We start from the raw sequence: 8,767 nt of genomic DNA, 5'->3' as shown, positions 1-8,767 counted from the left end.
GATTGAATAATTTTCCCCAAATCCTGAAAACAACACATCTGGCTTGTGACTTGTCATAGAAGTGACTGGGTAAGTGCAAAAACTTGAGAGTGGCTTTAAACAAACAAACAAACAAACAAACAAACCAAAAAACAAAACAATAACAACAACAAAAATGACTCTTTACATAGTAAATGGAGTGAGTGAGTGCTGCATCGGACATGGACTCTACCCTATTGCTGCTTTTGGATCACTTTCCCCTGGCTGGGCTGCCTTGTCTGGCTGGACTCAGTGGAGAAGGATTCCCTTGGACCTGGTGTGACTTGAAGTGAGGGATGGGTTGGTAGGGGCTGGAGGGAGGGGAAGAAGAACCTTTTCTGAGGACAAGGGGAGGAGTAAAAAGGTAAGAGGTTGAAAGGACAGAAACAAGAGGAGGGAGGGGCTGGATCAGGATGTAAAGTGAAGAAATAAAAACATCAATATAATAAAAAAGAAAAGGAGCAATATAGAAAGATCATATAGGAAATATATAAAAATAATAAGAGAAAGTATTGTTGAATATGCTCTTCAACTATAAAACTATTATTATTGTCAAGTATTTTTTTTTAATTTACTGGTAGAGAATTCTGTATATTTCAAGTTCTATAAAGAATTGTGTTGGTATTTTGATGGGATTTGCATTGAATCTCTAGATTGCTTTTGGTAAGAAGGCCATTTTCACTATGTTAATCCTACCAAATCATTAGCATGGCTGATCTTTCCATCTTCTGATATCTTCTTTAATTACTTTCTTCAGCGATTTGAAGTTCTTGTCATACAGGTCTAAGTGGATTGAAGACCTCAAAATAAAACCAGAAACATTAAATTTGTTAGAAGAAAAAGTGAGTAAGAGCCTTGAACTCATTGGCACAGGAGACAACTTCCTGAACAGAGCACCAACAACTCAAGCTCTAAGATCTACAATCAATAAACGGGACCTCATTAAACTGAAAAGCTTCTATAAAGCAAAGACACTATCAATAGAACAAAAAGGTAATCTACAGATAGGGAAAAGATCTTCACCAACCCTATATCTGACAGAGGGCTATAGATATTATATTATAAATAATATATATATATATATATATATATAAAGAAATTCAAGAAGTTTAACACCAACAATCCAAGTAATGCAATTAAAAATGGGGTACAGAGCTAAACAGAGAATTCTCAATAGAGGAATATCAAATGGCAGAGAAACACTTAAAGAAATACTCAGTGTCCTTAGTCATCAGGGAAATGCAATTCAAAACGACCCTGAAAATTCACCTTACAACCATCAGAATGGCTAAGATCAAAAACTCAAGTCACAACACATGCTGGAGAGGTTGTGGAGAAAGGGGAAACCTCCTCCATTGCTGGTGGGAATGTAAACTTGTACAAGCCCTTTGGAAATCAATCTGGCAATTTCTCTGAAAATTAGGAATAGTGCTACCTCAAGATCCAGCTATACAACTCCCAGGCATATATCTGAACTATGCTCAAGTATACAACTAGGACATTTGCTTAACCATGTTCATAGCATCTTTATTAGTAATATACAGGCTCTGGGAACAACCCAGATGTCCCTCAACTGAAGAATGGATACAGTAATTGAGGTATATTTAAACAGTGAAATACAATTTAGCAATTAAAACAAGGATATCATGAAATATGTAGGCAAATGGATGGAATTAGAAAAGATCATCCTGAGTGAGGTACCCCAGAAGCAGAAAGACAAACATGGTATATACTCACTTATAAGTGGATATTAGAATATAATATAGAATAAACATACTAAAATCTAGAGTTCTAAAAAAGCTAAACAACAAGGTGGACTCTAGAGAAGATGTTCAATCCTCATTCAGAAGGGCAAACGGGATGGACATCAGAAGAGGGAGAAGACAGGGAACAAAACAGGAGCCTACCACAGAGGGCCTCTGAAAGACTCTACCCAACAGGGTATCGAAGGAGCAGTGAGAGTTATAACCAAACTTTGGAGAGAGCATAAGGAATCTTATGGAAGAAGAGGGAGATAGAAAGACCAAGAGGGGGCAAGAGCTCCAAAAGGAGACCACCATAGCCAAAAAACCTGGGCCTAGGGTGGCCTGCAAAGACTGATACTCCAACCAAGGACCAGTCATGGATATAACTTAGAACCCCTGCTCAGATGTAGCCCACGGCAGCTCAGCATTCAAATGGGCCTCCTAGTAAGGGGAACCGGGACTGTTTCTGACATGAACTCAGTGGCTGGTTCTTTGGTCACCTCCCCTGGAGGGGGGAGAAGCTTTTCCAGGACACAGAGGATGACAATGCACCCAGTCCTGATGAGACCTGATAGGCTATGGTCAGATAGAAGGGGAGGAAGACCACCCCTATCAGTGGACTAAGGGAGGAGCATAGGGGTAAAGTGGGAGGGAGGGTGGGAATGGAAGGAGATGAGGGAGGGGACTACAGTTGGGATACAGAGTGAATAAATTGTAATAAATAATAAATAAATTAAAAAGAATTCTTTATTTTGATACAGGTATAAGGTTATTTTTGATACATGGGTTTAAAATTTTATATATTGATTCAAATTTAAGATTATTTTGATATACATGTATGTATGCTTCTACTCTGATATGAGGTGTTGGGCCTAGACAACTCATTAAAAATGTAAGGTTTACTTCCAGTCCTGTTAAAAAGATGTTATTACAAACTGTTTAGAATAATTAACTTATATAAGTTAATGGTTAATCAATCAGACTAGCAGTAATGTCAGACACTAGTCTAGTTAATCACAGAAATGTGCGTCCTCAGCTGAACAGATAGTAAAAATCTAGAACGAGACGACGATTGCCTATTTAGATTTACTATAACTAGATAGGTGACAGACAGATAGATTATAGTATGATCATATGTAAATGTATATGCAAGCTGATAGACAGATGGTCTTCAAAAACTTCAGAGTCCTGAATATGCTATTTAAAGTTGTTTCAATTAATTTAAGGACTTTTTGACTTGAGACTTGTCAGCTCCTGGCAACACCCAGCCTACCTCAAGGAAGATGATCATCATAAACCTCATTTTGGAGATAGCTTCATGAATGGCGAACTAGACACTGGGCAAAGATGTCCCAGATCTCTCCACAGAAAATATGCTGTCCAAAATGGAAAGACTTGGATGTAGGCTGAGGTGACCGCCAAGCTCTGTCATGACAGGATAAGCAAGTCCTCCTATTTCCTGCTCCACAACGTGTCTGCAAGAAATGCTGGGCCAGAGGCTGAAGATGATGCTTCACAGTTATACAGAGAGATCAGGTGACTGACCAGGCAGTAAAGTGTCTCTGCCATCACTTACCTTTGAAGCACTTCCTACCAAAGTAATAATTTTATTCCTTCTCAAGTCTCTGATAGGGTTGAAGATTAGATAGTTAGAGTTTTATAGTTAGGCTGAAGTTGTTTAGGATTTAAGAGAATATTTTGAAGTCTAGAAAGATATTTTTAAGTTGATAAATAGAATATATGACAGAGAATGATTTAGGTACAAAATTTTAGACTCATCTAGATAAAATAGTATTTTCTTCAAGGTTGCCAAATACAAAAGAGCTAAACATCTTGAATGTAATTTTTACATATGGTTTTTGTAATTGTTTCATAACTGTTCTTACTGTATGTATTTTCTTAATAAATAAGAGTCCATATGCAGAAAAGGATAAAAGGCTCATCCTCTCTCTTCATATTGCATGTTTCTTTCCTTCTTGACCCTTTGGTCACATTCAGTCAACTCTACCTATAAAAATGTTTAACCTTTGATAAAAATGTCTTAACATACCTTTAAGAGTCAAGACTGGCTTCTGTGGCTGAGAATAATAGAATCTTTTTTTTTTCCACATTCCAGTGCTGTGATCAAGAACAGGAAGCCTCATTATCTCACCTTAAGAATCCTTTGATTATATGAGCCCTACCTCCAAAACCAGGACTCTCCTGATTTAAAGATTAGCTGAATTGATGTGATTTCACCTCCTGATTTAATCCCCTGTTGTTACACACAATACACCTCTCCATTTAGTCAGGGAAACTCTTAGAGTCTAATAGTCATCCTTCCACACCCTCTCTTTTACTATTTGGAACAGTGTTTCTCGTTTGCAGCTACATTTTCTTTGGGCACACTTATATGCAGAACAACTAATAATCTCATGTTGATTGGGGAAAAGGGGCAAATATTGATATCTTGAATACGGCTGGTCAATGAAAAATCTTGACTCAAGAATGCCTAATGTCATACAGGTTAATATTCAGATTGCCTACAGTACTATGAGGCTTTGTTGTTATCAAAAATGTTTAAGGTAATAAAATACTTCTATATTATTTGAGATATGTTAGTACAATATCCATGTTACCATATATTTATGTTAAAATTATACTTATTTTAAACAGATGTGTTATCTTAGAACTCAAGTGTATGTATGAATTATAATTCTTAGCTTTGTATAAAAAGAGCGTTCTTTCAAGTCACTTAATTTTAAAGACATCAGTTTATTAAGTCAAAAAACAAATACCTTTGGGGTAGAATCACATAAATTTTACTAAGTGTTATCATAGGATTCCAATACATCTATTTTAGTGAAAATGTCAAAAAGAGCTGTCATAGTTCTCAGAATGAAGCCAATATCATCTGAGCAAGTCAAAGCCTCTGATGGTTTGTGAGGCCATTATTATCAGTTGTTTACCTAGAAACTGTGGTCCTTGAGATAAACATCAGGTGGTATTGGTCTGGAATGTGGCTGTGATCTTCTGAAAGCTGAAATGTATGCCATGGACGGTTTTAAAGCACTACCTCCCCATGGCTCACTGTTATCCTACCCATCCTCTCTCTCAGCTGTCCCAATCTTAGGGATCTGAGCTTCACCATCGTCTCTCCTCCACCCCACCACTACTCTCTCTCTACATATTGCAACCCAGCTACAGACAGTGTTTTCCAGATTCCCTTTCCTCAGAACTAAAACAATTCTGCAGCTGTTGCTTGCTTGCAAGGACACAACCGAACCTAATACAAGCAAATAAACAAACAACAAATCAACAACAAGAATTTTAACCCAGCAACATGGCTGCTCTGGAAAGGAATCACATCCAAAGATCTAGGTCTGTGTGATCCTGCTGGAATGGCACAGCCTTAATTTATCTGGCTGGAATCCAGACATACCCCCAGTATACCCTTTTAATCCAAAACAATGAAGGAAAATTTAGTTTGTAGGAAGAAACATCCATGTGTGGAAATGACATCTAATTGAGGGCCAGATAAAGTAATGAATAAGAGAAAGTTTTGACAGGATGAGTCAGTGATAAAATATGCCCAAGACTTACAAGAGCAGGACCATAAAGAGAAGCTACTTAAGAATGGGACAGTAGAGTTAAGAGAGTACAGTAGAAAGCTCAGTAGAGAAGACAGTGAGGTGAAGTTGAGTTCAGGTCAGTCAGTTGGCTGTGGGTGGGGAATCAGTTGAGAGACAGCACAGTGGCTGCTCAGTTCCTGGCAGTTTAGATCAGTTCAGCCAGTTCCCGTTGAGTGGAAATGATTTTGGTGCAGGTCAGTTTAATGAGTGCAGTGCAGTGGAGTGGAGTTGAATTCATTCAGGAATTAGCACAGAAGAAGTTGAAGCCAGAGAATAAGAAGGAACCAGAAGATTAGATGAAATTGCTACAGTGAGTTTGAGGCCAAGCAGAACAAGTCAGTCAGAATCTGAGAAAAGTCATATTGAAGCAATCAGCTAGGAGAAGAGTTTGAGCCAGAACAGCTGATTTGAACCAGTCAGCTAGAGTTCAGAAATAACTAGAAAGGGTAGGCTTATTCAGCAGAGAGTGTCTGAGACAAAAATTAAGAAAGAAAATAAAGTTACTTTTACAAACAACAAAAATCGTAAGACTCTTGGGTCAGAATTAAGGACTTTGCTTAGATGCAGCACTTTTCCAGGGGTCCCTAGCAAAGTGCTATTTCCTGGGCAGCTGCAACAACAGGAGTTTATTTTCTAACTGTCCTGATTGGTTTCCCTCAATCTTCTTACCTTAGAATGCAGACATCTGGGTTCTCTGTATCTTCACATAACCTTTCTTTTGCCTGTGTGTAAAACTCACCCTCTTAAAGGAATGCCAGTAATATTACAAAAGGGATCATTGCAATAAGCTCTCCTTATTAGATAGTCCATCAGACACAGTAGCTCAGAGAGTGGAGAACACAATTCAGTCTGAACTGCTATACAATAAGCACTTTTTTATTTGGGTTCACCAAGGCCCCATTACCACAGGATATGAGAAGGCCAAATGGTGTGCCTTGAGTCAGTGGGGTGTGCTTACCATCCGCAGGGTGTTCCTGCATGCTTGCAGGGAGAGCCGCCATCAGCTAGAACTATACAAAGATTGGCATGTGCCACATTCTGGCCATCTCCCTCTTCAGAGCAGCTAAGGCACAGATGGGAAGGGAGCTAAAAGTACCAATGGGAGACTATTGCTAGTGTGTCTGAACTACTGTGTCTCGGCACATGGACATGAGACGTTCTCAGTAAGACCAGCACCCTGACATGGGGTATGGACTCAGGGGACCTTGTACTGAGCAGTTCCATGTCTATCTGCTGACAACCATGGAGGTGGACTCTGGATCAATCCAGTTCAGATGCAACTCCATTTTCTGGGAGTCCTTCTCACATTAAACCTTTTCTCATCCCATTCCATAACACTTGCGTTTCTATCCAATTTCAGTTTAAAGCCCTGGGGTGTCTCTGGACAGAGGTAGGCATACAGAGTATATGGACACTGGTTTGGCTCTGATTCCCAAACATTCTACTTAGATTCACTGTCATTAACATTATAATCCTAGTGGAAAGCAGAGAACCCACAAATTAGACAATGTCTAAGTGTGTGCGTGCATGTGTGTGTGTCTGTGTGTGTGTATGTGAAATTACCTTCAGTAATGAGTCCCACCCAGTCTCATTGAATCAAACAGAAACCATTTTTTTCCTGAGAACTTTACTGTTATCTCTTAGTGAGTCAAAGTTGGCAAGGTAGATTACAGGAGCTACTGAGGATGGGCTACAGTTAGCTTCCTTTTACTTCTTGTAAATCAGTTAATAAATGCTTCCAGCCATCCTCTGTGAAAGCCAGCAAATGTTTTGGCTTGCCTGGTTCCTGCCCGCTGCAGTCATGCTCTCCTCCCATCTCATGGTCACAGCAAAGTGCATCTTGAGATGGTTGCCGGAGTCCAGTCACCTGAGGGAGCAGGATGCACTGTCACTCACGGGATGGAAGGCAGCCTCCAAAGCTTTGAAAAACAATCCTTAATCCTCGTCAGTGATGACGCAGTCACTTCTCTCCTAAAGTTGTCCTCATAGTCAACACAGTGAATTTCTGCTGTTGTCTAGTAGACTCGAGTCACCATGTCTCTAAATCGTTCCCATGGGCTTCTTACAGTCTCTGTTGACTTCTTTAATCCATAAAGGTGTACCCTTAACACCAGCCAACCACCGTGGCCTACAGTGTCAAGGGGCTGTAGCTGTAGCGTTACATCAAGCTGAGAAGGGAGCCTCCAGGGCCTCACCAGTGTTGGATAACCATGTGACTTCCCTTAGTCTGAGGTGGGTGACTTGTGAGCCTGCGCCTGCCTCCCGGTGGCGCTCTGCCGGCCACGGGAATAGCTCACACAGGTTGTGCGAATGCCTCACTTTTGCATTGAAGGAAAACATTCTCTTCACCCCTTATACTTTCCTGAATAAAAGACTTTGGAAAAAAGTATCCGAAACAAATTGAAATAGGACTGAATCAAATATATTTCTGCACAGGACTTGACTATTGCCAAACTGGAAAAAAAAAAAAAAAAAAGGTTATAAACACTTTTTTTCAAGTCCTTGAAGAGCTGAGCACTCTGGGCCCACATGCCCATCTCGTTTCTGAACAGACAGAATTGTGCTCTCTTTTAGGAAAACTGGGTGTTCTCTTTCCATGCATTCCCAGGAACTTTAGGTAAAGAACTGCAAAGACACTGCCTCGAGTGTCGAAGAGGATTGTTGACAGACTCTGCTCTAAAAGGTCCTTCTGAAAAGGAGATGTGAATGTCTACATGACATGATCACTGGTTCTCAGCCACATGGTAGTAAGGCTGTCTAATGCAAGCATGTGCCTGGCTTTGATGAAGTTTCACTGCAAGTCAAATGTCAGTTCTAAATTGTATGTATTCAGCAATCTGAGCTAACATTATAAAGTGATTTCAGATTCTTTAAACACTATTAAGTAAAGAAGTAATACACTCTTTCCAGTTACACAGTCAATTCAGTGCATTGAGAAACCTAAAGTAAAGGGACATTGAAAAATAAAAATGAATATAGTTGCAAATCATAAACCTCAGAATCAGAAATGTCCATTTTTTATAATAATGATAGCAGGTAAAGATGTCTATATTTCAAGGTTCTTTGTAAAGTATTTTATATTATTTAAACATTTAGAAATATACAAATCAAGAGTGATATTATGCAAGTGGGAAACTCACTTTGAAATGCGTGATGGGAACTTAAAAAATTATTATGAAGAGATTTAAGAATAATCCAGTGAAACCAGGTGTGGTGTGCACCCCTGTGATCCCAGCACTCTGGAGGCAGAGGCAGCAGATCACTGTGAGTTTGAGCTCAGCCTGCTCTACAGAGCAAGTCCAGGACAGCCAAGGATACAGAGAAACTCTGTCTCAAAAAATAAATAAATAAATAAATAAATAAATAAATAAATAAATAAATAAATAAATAAAT

Source organism: Psammomys obesus, unplaced genomic scaffold (genome assembly GCF_907164565.1).
Source record: "Psammomys obesus unplaced genomic scaffold, mPsaObe1.curated_primary_1811, whole genome shotgun sequence".
NCBI lineage: Eukaryota > Metazoa > Chordata > Mammalia > Rodentia > Muridae > Psammomys > Psammomys obesus.
This window is presented reverse-complemented; position numbering follows the sequence as displayed.